General features: G+C 35.9%; 1 pseudogene; it reads left to right on the plus strand.

Annotated features, from left to right (window-relative positions):
• Positions 1-16,345, plus strand: part of LOC127974756 (serine/threonine-protein kinase Nek11-like) — a 50,400-nt pseudogene that overhangs the window by 11,958 nt on the left and 22,097 nt on the right.

Consider the following 16,345-nt stretch of genomic DNA (forward strand, 5'->3'; position numbering starts at 1 on the left):
ACTTACATGTTATAATCCAACTCAAGATATGTTGCTTCCTAAAATTTTTACCCTCCTCTCTGTGGAACCGTTTATTGTGCAGGAAGGCAGTCTGAAACCCAATGAGACGGGCCGTGCCACTGAAGAGGCTCAGCTTCTCTTTCAGCTGAACCATCCTGCCATCCTCAAGTTCTACACCAGCTTCCTGGAGAGAGATTTCTTCTATATCATCACTGAGTACAGTGAGGTAAATCGTCCATTGGGAAGATTTTTTTGGGGGTAATTTCTATAAATAATAAGCCTGAAGCAAATCACCTGATCTGGTCCTGGTAAACTGTGTTGGCCTGCTGTGGTGACATTTTGAGCAAATGTCTTGTTGTGCCCTTGAAATACACTCTGGGGATGGAATACTATTTGCAGGGATGTTCCAAATTAAAGTGAGTGATAGAATCACCCTCTTCTTCAAGGGTTTTAAAATGATGATCTTAAAGACAATACGAAATCAAAATTGACTCCATTTACTTTCTTTGTACACGCTCCTGGTGATATTATGCATGATTCATTAGCGCAAAAAGTCACTGAAAAGTAATAACTTGCTCTTTTCATTTCCTCTTTGAATTTCACATAATGTTGTGGAAGTAAAATGAATTCCATATATGCCTTCCTAACAATAATTCTGGATGTATTTTCTCCTAACCCTATTCCGTAACCAGCTTTCTAACATACCAGCTCTTCATCTCTGTGGTGTCTTTTCTATGTTCAGCGATGGATCGGAAATGCTGAGTGTTCTGACATCACCCAGAGATCACGCCGATCCCCCCTACAGCTTCTGTCTCAATCTCGCCATCTGATCTTCTCATCTTTTTCTTGTTTATTAAGACATATCTGCAGGTCAGACTGGTCTCATGTCATCACTGCCCTGTGCTTTTAGAAGGCTTGGTCAGTGATTATTACATTTTGCACATCTCCTTTATCTTTTTCTTTGGCACACAGGCTGTTGTCCGGAGCTGCTTTGTTCCGCAGGTAACTCTCAGTGAATTTAATGGACAATACCCTTAGGAAAGAAAAATCAGGAATGAGATCTCTGATCGTTTCTCCTAGACAGCAGTGAGAATAAATGGAGAGCAGATGAAGACATTTACTTGGTCTGCTTCTCAGATTTTTGAGATACTGAAATATATACTAGTAAATCTCACATGAGTCTCATCAAGAGTTTCAGAAGATATCTTAAAGGGATAGTTCACCCAAATAAGAAAATGCTGTAATAAACCTGTATACATTTATTCCTTCTTTTGAAGACACAAGAAGATATTTTGAAGAATGTTGGTGACCAAACAGTTGCTGGTAGCCATTGGCTTCCATGTTTTTTGTACTTTGGAGTTCAGTGGCCACCAGCAACTCTCTGTTTAGAGACTCATACAGCTTTCTAACAACTTTAGGGTGATGGACTATCTCTTTAAATGTCACAAAATCTGCTAAGAAACCAGAGTCAGTGATTTCAATACAAGGAAATTTCTCATCAAATTCTTACTGTATGGCAACAATTTGTGCCCATTTGTATTTCTCCATGGGAACTTTTGGAGAAACGTGAGAAAAAGGTGATACTTAGATGAAACATAACTGAGAACTATGTGAAGTCTCCTGGGTAGCAATAAAATTCTGGATTTTCTGGGTCTGTTTTCATGCCTTTCTGCCTTTTTCTATTTTTTTTGTTTTGAATGGAGATGCTACAGCTTTGTTACCTTGGAAGTGTGTTTCTTACCCTTGGAATGTTATGGAGATAGTTTGCCTTAGAACACCATATTTTTCTTGTCCAAATTGCTGCACTAAATTGATGTGTCAGACCACATCCATATAAGATGATTAGCTTTATTAAAATTGTCACAAAATTTGAACCTGTGTTGACCTGAACTAAATGTGAAAAAAAATCTAATTTCATTTTTGTAAGACTGTCCTCTTTATATCAAACGTGGTGTGAGGACAATGACATCTTAACTTATATGAGATGCTGAAATCTTTTGTAGATTCCCCATTACAGTAATGATAATTTGGAGGGAAACATCCTTAATTATTTAATTGACTGCCAGATAACAAAAAGCAAATGGGCAGGAGTTGAATTGATAGTCTGACCAAATTTTAAATGTCCAAAATGTGCAAAAGTGAAAAATCAGATTTTATTTTTGTAACTATTGTCTTATAAGAGTATTGATATCCTAATTTATACAAGATGCTGAACTTGTAAACGTTATAAACATAGCCATGATTTTAACAGGGAAAAGTTTTTATAAAATCAAAATTGCACAATAATGTATGATTTTGCCATCTTTCACAAATTAATATATTTCACGATGGTGTGTTTTAGTTTTTGAGAAGTTTAAAAACTTATATTAGCCACATACATTACAAGCAGCTCAAAAAAATGAATAAATAAAAGCAGTATGAAGTAGGATTTTACCAGGTGTTGATTCCAAATAGTTTCCAAGATAAGAGGAATAAAAAAAACAGATTCCATAAAAAAAATAAAAAAAACTCTTTTAATATTAATGCTGCTTTGATTGTGTTCAGTGCTCAGGGTTACTGTGTGTCATGTGGAGTTGCTATGTAGATTAAGGGGGATCCCTCCTGTGCTGAGCATGTGCATTGAGTTCCATCCTCCTAAGAGACATGGGATGAACAATAGGCCTCACCATTGATCTTGTTTCTTGCTCGTTTCAACGAGGCAAGTTCACTCTGATCTACAGCAGCTGAATAAAGATAGCAGAAAATCTTATGAACAGAATGAAAGAATATCTCTGCTTCCGGCTTCTAGTTCTGCTCGTTCTGTTCTCTTTCATCTTGTGCATGTTTGCCATTGTGTTCCACATAGGTTGACTTGCATCTGACAGACACTCACTATAATCAAGATGGATCATGGATCTTTAATCTTCTGTTTGTAGTACAAGTGTACTGCTTTTCTGTTACTTAAGGTTTCTGTGCATAATAGGTAAATGACCCTTATTATTATATATTATTAGTATTTATAGTATTTATTCAAATTTTTTTTTTTATTCAAATAAATAATGTTAAGAATATGTCATTTTTATTACTATATTATGAGAACGAGAATTTTATTTTTGTCTCTTCACAATACTGAGAATTTGAGTGGAAATTGTCACAATGCAAAAACTTGGTAACACAATTTTGATTTGACATTCTACTAACAGTAAGTACTAACTTTGCAACTACATGTCAACTAGCAGTTAGAGTATTAGTAGACTGTCTGCTTAATATCTTCTAACACTTTCTTTGTCAACTTATTCATCTAACCCTAAACCTACCCCAAACAGTCTACTCTGAGACTTAGTAGACATGTCATTGCAATTAATGAGATTTAGTTGACATGTAGTTGACATGTAGTTACAAAGTTACTTATAGTAGAATGTCTAATGTGTATGGACTATCAAAATAAAGTGTAACCAAAAACCATTCTGACAGAAGCAAATATGCCTGAGCTAAATTGATAGTCTGTGACTGTATTCAGGAGCCGGCTGTGTGTGTTTACTAATTGTCTGGCATACACCATGGAATTATTTGTGGAAATGTTGCCTTTGATATCGTCACAAGAAAAATATTCTTTTATAAATTAATACAAATTTCCTCTACGCGACTCACTGCAGATCTCATCACCACCTACTCCTTTGGATAAATGTCATGCTAAGAGACTGAAGTCACACACACACAGAGAAAGAGGGTCTGGCTTCCTGTTAGAAACAGCTCTGGGTGGGAATCATTAGGGATGGGAAGCCTCTATTAGGCTCCAACCATTTGATCCTTCATGAAAACACACACACACACACACACTCTTACATGAAGAAAGTGATCTGATTGCCCTGGAGCACTTTGCACCTGAACGGTTGAACGGTAACAGTGAGCTGACATGGAGCTCTGCTCTTTCTCCAGCAGTGTGGCTCAGATCTGTCTATGCCAGTCATCTCATCTCCTTTAGCAGGCCAGTCTTCACCCCACCAGCTGCTCCCATCTCAAGATATCAAAGAGACTGTTGAGACCAGAAGTGTCATGCCCAATCAAACTGAAGGACTGCAGTCCATATCTGCTTGATGCAAAACAAATAGATTTTGACTTCAACTTTAGTAAAATAGTGGCAGTATTTTAAAGTATTTTTGTCATATAACAGTCTTCTCTTAGACTCAGGCTATATTTATATAGCTTTCCTTTCCTTCCCTTCCCCTTAATATTTTAAAATTTAATTTATTCCTCTGATGGCAAAGCTGAATTTCTCCAGTCTTCAGTGTGACACGATCTTTCAGAAATCATTCTAATATGCTGTTTTGTCACTCAAGAAACATTTCCTATTGCAATCATCAACACCTTCAGACCCCAGAGGGTTAAAAAGTTGCTTTGCTTAATAGTTTTATGGAAACTATTTTATGCATGCTTTTTTAAGGATTTTCTGATGAATAGAAAGTTCAAAAGAACAGCACTTACTGTATTTGAAAAATATATTTTTTTGTAATATTATAAATGTCTTTGCTGTCAATCTTTTTGTGTCCTAATTTTTTAGAGATCACACTCCGGCGCCCCTGGTTGCCTGAAGCATTTGCTCAAAAACTTTCAATATATTTCACTTGAGATCCATGACATTCTGCTAAATGAAAAACTCTTTTTGTGTGTGTGAAATGGAGGTAGAACTGGCAGGGAGATTCTCATTACTTCCGTTCATCCACAATGCTTATTCCAAAATTCATTGCTCAATTAAACCTGTGCACTCATGAAAAGCATTGATGAAAGCTTTTTGAAAGCATTCGAGGAGGCTTTTTGAGTGATGATGGTCATAACCGTAGATAAACATATTACGGGGCCAACAAATTAGCCAGTCCCAATTACATTCATAATGCGAATCATCCTTTGCTTGGATGCGTGGTGAGCCACACTGACATTGAGCAAACACTGCCCTCGGGCAATGTGCAGGAGGGCTTATCCAAAGACTTTTCAAATGAACTGCTAAGCCCGCAGTATATCCACACAGTGTGCTAATATGACTCATACCCATCACTGCGTTAACGATAGAAGACTTTCCTAATGGAACTCACTCTCCCGCGACATTGACGAATGTTTGTTGTTACTGAAATGAGGGCTGCTGAGTTCAGCTCTGTGTTCAAACTGAGCTCTGCTTCAGTCGTATCAGTAGTGGGATTGATTATTCTCCTGGTGGCACTTGGTGAAAACAGAGATCCTTAAATATGCCACATATTTATATGCTCATTCTGATTCCATTATTGTGCACTTAAGGAATAGTTAAGAAAAAGCTCTCATTGGATCTCATTTGTACTGATGAGCTTTCAAACTCAATTGGGTCATGTAAAATGAAAAGCTGCATGTTTATACGAAATCCATTATGGCACTTAAACTTTAAACTTACACTTCTGGCCAAAATACAAGCACATAATCCATAATAATGCCTCTCTTAGTGGAAAAAAATATATTCCCTGTTGGTCAAAATTCACAAACATACTTGTTTAGAATGTTTTTCGATTATAAACAGTGCATCATCAGTGCACATTTCTCTCCTGATTCAGATATAGCCAAATTTGTCTTAATGATGGATTTGTTTCCTATAAACAAAGTTGTCAGCTGTTTGGAGTCTCATTCTCATGGCACCCATTCACTGCAGAGGATCCATTGGTAAGCAAGTGATGTAATAATAGAATTCTCCAAATCTGTACTGATGTAGAAACAAACTCCTCTACATTTTAGCCAGAGGGTTAACTTTCAGCAAATTTTGGGGTGAACTACTGTATTTCTGGAAACGTATGTTAGCTATTGATCTCACATGAAAAGAATTAATCTGACAGCATTAAACACTCATTTATACTAAATGCAAAATAAAAAAATATTGCATTATTTGACCAGTGAAAATTCATTCATATAAATAAACATGAAAAGTGTTCATGTTTGTTTAAATGAACACCCTAAAAAGCTGATTCACTGAAGAATCTGACTTTTCATGGCTCTTGAGACAGAGAAAGGATATTTTATGAGAGTGCCTGTTTGATTGTCATCTCAGTTCGTTTGGCTGTGAAAAAAAATCATCAAAGTTTGAAATGACAGTGAGTAGTAGGCCTTAATTATGATAGAATATGAATTTTTGAGCGAACTATGTTTTTAATTGACACTCTTTGATCATTAGCAGTGGGGTCTCTTTCTCTCTTGCTCTCTCTCACACTCCCTGCAGAGGTCTCAGGAGACCCGGGGCATCGTGACTGGTGCTGCCAGTGTGTGTGTGTGTGTGTGAGCAGGAAAATGTGGGGTTTTCTGAAGTGTACATAGATGCCCAAAGAATTACTTTCTTAAAGACAATTTCACAATCCACTAATGCAAACAGAGAAGGAACATAGAGAATGTACACATAGGAAACCAGAGAAAAACTCCACAGTACTACTCTTTGAAGTATCTTTTTGGGAACAGACTGTTTATACTTTTTGTCTCCTCTGTGTAGCTAGGACTCCCAGTGATTCATACAAAAGAGATGGATATTCATTTATAACATTTTGTGCCTCTAGTCTTTAATTTCCCTTTCTTCCACAGAACAAAGATTTGGACTGTTAGTTGAAAGAGCTGAAACGCACAAGCCGGACATTATCAGAGCCTCAGGTCTGTGAGTGGCTCTGTCAGCTACTGTTGGGAGTACATTACATACATCAGAGGTGAGCAGAGAATATATTTGACCTATTTTCTATATTTACATTCAAAATGATTAATGTCTTTTATAGCTGACCCTTACATTAAAGTTTGCACTATTGATTCTTGTTTGTCTTGCTTAAACAGGAGAATACTTTGTAGAGATCTAAAGGCCAAAAATATATTTCTAAGGAAGAATATTGTTAAGATAGGTAAGCTCTGCTTCACAGCCCAAAGGTTGCTTGATGTGTGTTTGATGTTCTGGCAACACTTTCAAAAGCGACTTTTAATGGCACAGAAAGTCCAAACACCTCCCATTCAGTAAAACAGACCGTTTTTTATGACAGTTAAGACAGTCATCTACAAAGAAACAAGATCATTAAAAAATATATGTGGTCAGCTACCTCAGATAGTTTTGACAGAACGCAAGAAAAGCCAGATGAGCATTGCTTTTATACAGTATTTTCAGTTACAGTGCATTGATGGGCGCAGCAATTTTATGCCATGCTTTTTGTTATGAACTTGTAAGCATAAAGTCACGTTTAGCTCATTTTGGTGCAGAATAATGGATTTGTGCAGTCTTGAAGTATGAAATTCTTACGTACAGCCGACTCACTTGAGCGCTAATCTGTGCATTTGTGTTGCTTTACGTCAATTTGCGCCTTAGCCTGCCAAAATAACAGTGTTTGCTTCAAACTAATTCTCAGGTCACAATGTAAAAAATGAAACATTGGGAAAACTCATAATATCATGCCAGCATTATGCAAGATATTTTCAAGTTCTAGCCAAAGTTTCTCACAGCTCTAAAATGTATTTTACGTTAAAATGTAGTTTTACGTTATCAAAAAACAATCACCATGCATTGCGACTTTAATTTGTACATTCACTAAATGTTAAATGTCACATTTATCTAATAAATTTGTCACCGCAACTACAGGTCTCTTATTCAGTTGATGTTCAATTGGTAACACAGGATGCTTTGTCTTTATCATTACATTTTAAATGACTTTTTGGCTCTGAAGAAGGCTTTTTACCTCTAAAAAAGAACACAAATTGCAGCCTTTTTTTTCCCTCAAAAAGATACACATAAACTCTAACCACTTAAAGTAACGCATAAACCTCTAGAACTTTGACAATTAACAAGCATCTACACGATGATTACACATCATGCAAAATTGCAAGTAATGAGGTATTATGTTTGATTGCTGTCAAATGGATGTCTTGAAAAATATGTGAGTTCCGTCAATCCATAAAAGTAATTTTAACAAAATAATTCACTGAAAGATGCAGTCAGGTGCAGGTGAAAAATCCAAGCATAATTAACATAAATTCGGATATTTCCGGCTACTTATTGAGCTGTGACAAACTGTATCTGAGCTGTGTGTGGTAGGGTGGAATATAAATTCATGGCATGAGACACCAAAGGCACCAAAGCGAGGTTCCCCCATTAAAGATCTTCACTACACAGCCCCTTAACACCACCAGAGCTCTGTCCTCTCCTCCCCCTCCACTTACAGTATGTGCCCAGATAGATATATGACAGGAGGGAGCATGGGGAAACAAGATCCATTGGGAAATAGTGGGATAAAAGCATATTAGTAAAGTAGAAAAACCGAGGGGGAAAAATGACCAGAGAACAGTAAGATAGAATGAAGGAGAAAGTGAGAAGACAATCTCATTTGCCAAACGGCTACTGGCACTAGCTGCTAATTAAAGAGTCATGCTTTTCCTCACGCAATCACCTCATTGTGTATGTGCAACCGAGAGCTGAGGGTCTCTGTTCAGACTCATAAAGCAGTCTGCTGGGAATTGGACTCTACACACTGTGGTCTCGAGTTTGTAAGAACACAAGCACCAGACACACTGGAGGAAAAGGTTCACTGTGCTGCTTAACAGAGATAGTTCAGAGAGCAGAAGGATGATTTCTCTCTTTCTATTTTTCTCTCTGTCTTTTGTTTATTTTCAAATAGGGCAAGAGATTATAATTCTGTGATTCCTTAAATTTTTACTATAATTCTAATTGCAATTTGTATTAGAGTTCTGATTCATGCAGTTCTTAATGACACAAACTAGAAAACCACTTTTATAACAACCAAATGAATATTTGTTTAAAATTATAATGATACCTTTATTATTATTTGTTTATTTGTTTATTCTTCTTTTATATTCTCTTATTCTCCTGCCAATCTTTCTATTGACAACATTAAGTTACAGTAGTGCCACTTTTTGTGTTCCAAATGCTAAAATTACAATGGCTGGAAATGTAAATATTAAAGAAATGTTATGCATACATGAGGTTTTGAATAATTGTTCCCTTTGACTTTCATTTTATGGACCAAAAATAAAGCGGAAGTCAATGGGAGCCGGAACAGTTTGGCTTCCATCATTCTTCAGAATATCTTCTCTTATGTTCCACAGTAGAAACGTTAGTCATGGTCAGTCAGATTTGGAATGACGTAAGGTAGGGGTGGGCCATATAACCAAAATCTTATATCATGATAAAGGTCATTTTATTTCACAGCAAAGCTATATCACAATACAGTTAATTTTTGCTTTAAATAAGGTCTTTATGAAATATCATATCCTATAAATTTCATAATTATTGTCACCAGAGCCAATACCATGAAAAGATATATACAAAAACATGATTCTCTCTTTAGTTTGATTAACATGCATGGCATCTCTTTGAGATGGAGGATGCTTTTGAGGTGAAGAACTTCTTAGCTATGGTGATAAGGATTGTGGAGGGACCTTCTCCATCCCTGCCAAAACATACTCACGGCAGCTAAACTGTCTAATGCAGAGTTACCAGAAACAGACGCTGCCCTGCAGGCACAAACCGGGCCCGTGTCAACCCACACCGCCAGGCTATATCTGTCTGTCTGCCTGCTCTGGATGAGTATAGAGAGACACAAATCAATGGCTTGTTTGATTCAGCCATTTTTTAAAGCAGATTATGTAAAATCCAAGCAGGTTTAAAAGCATTCAGCTAAAACTATCAGCATTTCATGAGGTCTTAAACATAATTCTCTCTCTCTGTTCCTGTGGTGACAGCATGTTAGAAAAGGATTCTTCACACAAGATCTTGGCAGCAAATGTGCTGAGGAGCAGGTTCTTTGAGCAGAGCTTGCAGGTGAGGAGACAGCATTAATCAGATCAGCCGGACGGGAGGGCATCCGACCAGCTGTTCTGAGTATCTGCTTCAAAGGTTAATGGGGAGGGCCATAATGCACCACGAAGACTTTGATTGCTAGCCAAGCTCGATAGGTTTCTAAAAGTCTGTTATGCATACTCATCACATCATCGATTGGCCATCACATTTGACTCGCCCGGTGCGTAACCTTTTCAGATTGTACTTTTGAAATGTCAGTGATTGGCATTGTTGCTGCTTGGTGATTGTATTGATTGTGGCTTGTCGTAGTTGGCCTTGTTTCCTGGAATATATGAATTTTTATGCATCTCTCAAACAATAGATCAGTCTGTAAATGTACGAAAGATCAGAATGTTTCCACAAACATTTCTTTACTCTTTTTGGACAGGACCATTTTCCTTGAGAAGCTTACATGAATACATTTTTTCACAGAATTCAATTCGGTCCAATTTTCTCAAACAACCTCTGAAAATTACAGACCAAAGCTCAACATTACTCAACAGTGTGATAGACTTTTTTTTTTTTTTCTTTATTGTTTTTTATTTTATTTTAATTTTTGTATAATTTTCAGAATTGAATCGAAATAGTTTAATACATATTAATACTTCTATCAGTTATAAAAATTTAAAATATATATATATATTATGCACTGTAAAAAATTTCTTGTTGTTTTTACAAAAACTTTTTGGCAGCTGTGGTTGCCAGAATAATTTTGTAAAATACAGAAAACTGTAAACACATTTACGTCAAAAACTGTTAATTTTACAATATAAAGCTGTAATTTAAAAACAAGAAAATGTGAATATAAACCAGTAAATTCAACAACACACAAAATTAAATCTGTTTTGTACCTTGAAAATACTGACAACCACCATAATAATAAAGATGGTACTGTATAAGAGAAAGCCACATGAAGTATCAAAGCTCATCACAAGTAGCTTCACCACAAGCAGAAGTATATATTAACATATAGAAGGTGCACATTTATGGAAACACAAAACACCATCATGGTAACACACGTGATACTTAAATAATGCAAAAAACTTTCATTAAGCAACAGAAGATGTAACATAAAGCTCAAATGTACATAACTGATAACAAGAACTATTTAAAAACATGATTATTTAAACAAAATACTTTCAAACGTGGAGTGTCACGCAGGGAATTCTGGGAATATCAGTTTACAGTTTTAGACTGTAAATTATACATTGATTTGTTCTTTTTTTACTTCTAAAAGCTGTATAATTAACAGAATTTTACTGTAAATTTACATTAAATGCTTTGTTAGATCTTTTACAGTTTTTCCCTGTATATAGTACGGGAACTTACTGTTAACCTATTATCAGTTTTTTTCCGTAGCGTTTTTACAAAATTTTACAGTTAAAATTACACTTATTTTTTACAGTGTGCTAGTGACAATGAATACCTTATGTAAACAGGGAAAGTTAAAATCTGAACTACTGTTCCAACTGCGCAGAATCTTATTATTGTTGAGCCGTGAAGCATTATTTTTTTATCCAAATAAGAAATATATGGCTATTACATTATAATATTTTTCCCACAGGGCTTCTCCTCATGTATTTTTCCCTTGGTCAATTAGCATAACAAAAGCGAAACTTCTTGTTACGTTGCCTGGTGTGAATTCATTATGGATCCAGGCCTTTTTCGAACTTTCTGTGTAAAATAACAGTTGGTGGTTGAAGTACTGCTGGCATCGCATCGAACATAAAATGAAGTGAAATCAAGGGAATTAGATCACAAACTGTTCCGAACGAAACCACAATGATTTATTCCCATAATAATAACATAATGCTTAATTGTATCAAATACAGTATATAAGACGTAAACATCCAGATCACATGACGTCCCTAACGCCCACATCCAGCCAAGATGTCTTATTAATAACTGCAATCCAAAGATCATGTAGAAATCTAATCTAATGACTTCTTAACTTCCTAGAGCTACTGTACATGTCGTTAGTATTCTTCATTACATAAAGAATTCAGAAAACCATCCCACTGTGAAAATATAATTGCACTATAGGCATCTTTATCATGATGTGTGTACTCATAATGGCCTTGTGCATTGATTTTTTTTTTTATAGCCCCTGTTTAATGCATCTCGGTTACAATATTTGCAGTTATAGCACCCTTTCATCACTCGCAGTCATATCGACTTGTTTACATCAGGGCGTTTAGTAATACGTCTCTGCCTTTGGAAGCTAGTGATCCCCTAAGCCCCATTTGTAACATCTCCTGGTGGGATGTGTCTCTTCCACAGGCTATTACACCATCACCATCTCAGAAACATGTAATCACAGAAGGAAAGGGCATCTAAGCGACAACTCTGTATACAATACTCTCTGATGGCTTTTCCCTCCTCTGTTGTTGTGTACAGTTTCAAGTCTTTCTTCTGCCTGTGTACTGTAATTTGCACCTTACAAATGTCTCGTATTGTTCTTTAAATGTGCTCGTGGCAGATTCTATCCTGAGGATAATATCAGTCTTTCTCTCCCCCTTTTTCCCTGTTTGCTCTGATTCAAGAGTTCTGAGATTCGCAGGAGTCTTTGTGATTGAAACGTAGCTTTGTTGCTGCAGTTTTGCTTTTTGCTTTTGCAGCTGCTCACAAAACTTCTTTTACAAAAAAAATATTTTACGAGGCCTCAGAGAACAGCATTAACCAATTTTTCATCTCTTCTGTTATTTTTCTCAGTGCAGCGCATGAAACATTGTGCGCAAAGTTGATGTGGGGAGAGAAACGCGCCGCAGATCCTGAGAGCACTGTAAGTTGTGGATTCAGAGAGAGAGATATTTTACAGGCATTCACACTTCTGACACTGTCAGCTGAGAAATGAGTCTACACCAGGGATTTCTGGGAACAGGACTGTTTTTGTCATTTTCACAGTGGCTTGTTGGGAGCTATATGTATATAGCTATGTTGCTGTGTAACCAGTTTATGGAACATGATAATCAGTCTATGGCAATCTATGAGCACCAGACTTTCATTAATTCAGTCATCGCTTTCCATGCTTATTAAAAACTTTGTCATCAGAGCATGTGCCAATCATAATTAGATATGACCTAGTGAAAATCAATGCAATGTTAAAGTCAAAAGTGCATAGCGAGATCTATCAAGCGCAGTTTATTGATTCTTGAGCACAGAGACAAAATAAGTACAGTGGCAAAACTGAAAAAGTTTTTGTACACTACCGTTTGTAAGTAAATTCTTTCATTCAGCAAGTAATTAAAAAAGTGATTTTCAGGATGCTGAAAATTCGACTTTGCCATCCCAGGATTAAATCATATTTCAAAATATATTAAATAATGCTTAAATTGTACAAATATTTCACAATAAATATTTCACAATATAATAAATGCAGCCTTGGTAAGCATAAGATACTTATTTCAGAAATATATTATATTATAATAACTGTTAATGCATTTAATGTATTTATTATATATTATTCTAATTATATTTATTAATTCAGTCAATTATTCATATGTCTCTTTTAGTGTAATTTATTTGAATATTCAATACTGAAATATTCATGAAGTACTGATCTGTTATTATTATACAGTATATGAACATTGTTTTATAGGTAGTATGTGATAATGCACATCATAATTTTATGATATTATGAAACACTCCAATGAAATGCTGTAGTATGTTTGTGTTAAGAACATTTGAGGGATCATTTGCTTCATTTCAAAGTTTAAATATTAGTATTTTAAAAACAAAGGGCAGATAACGTTGTTAGAAATAATTTGGTTTCACAGTAAAATTTGTTCCTTTATACATTTTTATTTTCCTTTTTGTCTGTACTCACCATGAGGCATAAAGCTGAGATATATGCATGAGGTTATAAGCAGCCTTGGCTTGAACTGAGAAATCTGCCTGAACCTTTTGCTCATTAACTTGTTCAAACACCATTCTAGTATGCTTGGTGTCCAAAGCATCTGAAGCTGTCTCACATAAGTTCTCATGAATAACCTAATGATACACTTTCCTTGTTTGGATTCTACTCTCTTTTTTTGTTGGATTAAATCCTGACTTCAAATAAAATGCCCTATTTCTTTTGAGATTTTGACACTGCCAAAAATATGGACACATTCCTGTTTTTTTCTTAACTTGTTGGCCTTTTCCACATTTTTGAATAATAGCAAAGTAATATATGCTGACTAATAAACCCCAATGGCAAATTTATGAACATCAACAACTTCATCACATCAGCTCTGATCACACAGTTCAGACAATGTCTGTAAAAATAAGTAGTCATTAGTGATTTCAGTAAATGTAGTCCTTGAACCCCACAGGCAGAAGGTACATCTACAGACACTGCGGAGAGATCAGAAGTGCAGAAAATGAGCCCGAGAGAATGCATGCGGCTCCAGAAAACTCCAAGCAGAAGATGAGAAAGCAAGAAAGCTGAAGTGAGTGACGTTCATTGCGCTGACCGTGTCACACTGAATGTTAATCAAATGTGACTCGCAGTTCATATTTCATAAAGATAGCATGAGTGTCAGGGCTTTTCTGTTTTCACGGTGCAAGGATTTTTGGCAGTGTGTCTCACGTCAGCTCTGATTCTTTGTGTAGCACTGATAGAATATATGAACAGTCAATGATGGCATATATGCACACTCAAAAACAGACTGGTATATTATGCTCATTATAATACTACATTTCTTGTTAGTGTAAAGTCTAAATGCAAATTTTGTCTTACTCTAGGCATTTTAGTTTTTTATAGTGATAGAAATATGAGCTACAGCAGTGTTTTTATGTCTTTTCCGAAGTTGAGAGCCGAAGAAGCAGTTAAGCAGCCTCAAACAATTCAGAGTGAGACACCAAACAGAAACTCTGAACTGTCAGGAAGCATTTCTCAAAACTCTGATAAGATGTGCAAGTCTGTGTCAAAAGACCATGGTGAGTGGTATTTAGGTCAGATGGGATAAATTGTAGGTCTGGGTTGACACACCTTGGCTGACAAAATCCATAACCAAGGGTCAAAAGCATCACTTAACCCTGTATCAGAAGTGGCATTGGCCTAGCAAGACCATAACCCAGGGTTAAGTGTGGCATGAATAGCCCTAGAGTTAGAAAAGAGGGTTTTTGACACATTTCATTTCATAAAGTAGATTAATTAAATCGTTTTGAAACCTAGCTCCCCTGGTATGTTTCGCTTGCTTTTTAAAGTCTATTACGAAACGTTTGTCTGATGAAATTCTACACATCTCTTCCGAATCAGAAAGTCTAACTTTCAGAATAATTTTCTCGTTTTCTACATCTTCATTAAAATTCATTGTGTGCTTGGCGCTAGTGCTTCTTTCTCCATGGTTTAACAAACAACAGATCCCAGAACAGAGCGAGGTACCATGAATATTACACTGCACTGTCACATACACACATTTTAAGAGATAGAATATATATATATAAGTCTGTGAATGCTTTCCACAAATATGTTGCTATTTCTAGATACTGTATATCCAGATCCCAACAAACCTGCTGTATAGTGTGTACTCATGAATAATGACTATATGAGCTCCACTGTCAACAGACATTAGAGGGGAAAAAATCTTTCTTGGAATATATTAACAGTGCAAAAAATAGATGCTAATTTAAATTACATGTTTGTATATTAATTTTAATATTTTTTTTCAGCAAGGATGCATTAAATAAATAAATGTATAATGTTTCAAAACATATCTGCGTTTGAACTTAAAAACAATTGTATCATGATTTCCACAAAAAATTAAGCAGTAACTGTTTTAGCATTCAACACGAAATGTTTCTTGAGCACCAAAAATCGGCATAATAGTATAGAATAGTTTAGAATAGTATAGAATTATGTGCCAACTAAAGACTGGAGCAATGAGCAATAAAAATGTAACTTTGCCATCACTGGAATGAAATAGATTCTAACTGTAATAGTATTGAACAACATTGTTGTTGTTGTTTTTTTTGTTGTTGTTGTAAATGTATACATTTATTAGCACAAAAAACTTATCGACCTCAAACTTTTGAACCAATGATTTTAAATTCTTTTCACTATTGCATGTCACTTTTAGCTGGAGTAGATTTATACAATTTATTGTTTTCATTTAAGTGGAACATGTCCAAATAGTGATTCCTCTTCAGGAACTCTGGAGGCTAATGCCGGCTTTGGCGCATGTGCTTTTAAGCTTCCTGGTCTTTGACATCACCCGCCTATGATGTCTTGCCCATCCATTGGCAAGTCATGCTGGAGGCGTTCCCAAAGCATTTTCCGACGCAGTGTCTCGTTCCTTCGAGGAACCAGGGTTACATGCGTAACCTGAGATTTTGTCTATAACTGTGGTTGCTCTGAGAGAAACTGACTTTATGCATCCATTAAAATGACCTTGGTTGTGCCCTAAACCTGATAAAGATTCCAGTATAAGAAGGAGGGAAGGCATCAAGATGTATCCAAATCCAAATGTTTTTGAAAACCATATAGCTATATTCCACTATAGCATCATTACTTTGCTACGGAAGTTCTAAGCGGCCATGCATTATAATTTTTTT

Source organism: Carassius gibelio, chromosome B16, assembly GCF_023724105.1.
Source record: "Carassius gibelio isolate Cgi1373 ecotype wild population from Czech Republic chromosome B16, carGib1.2-hapl.c, whole genome shotgun sequence".
In the NCBI taxonomy this organism is placed as follows: Eukaryota; Metazoa; Chordata; class Actinopteri; order Cypriniformes; family Cyprinidae; genus Carassius; species Carassius gibelio.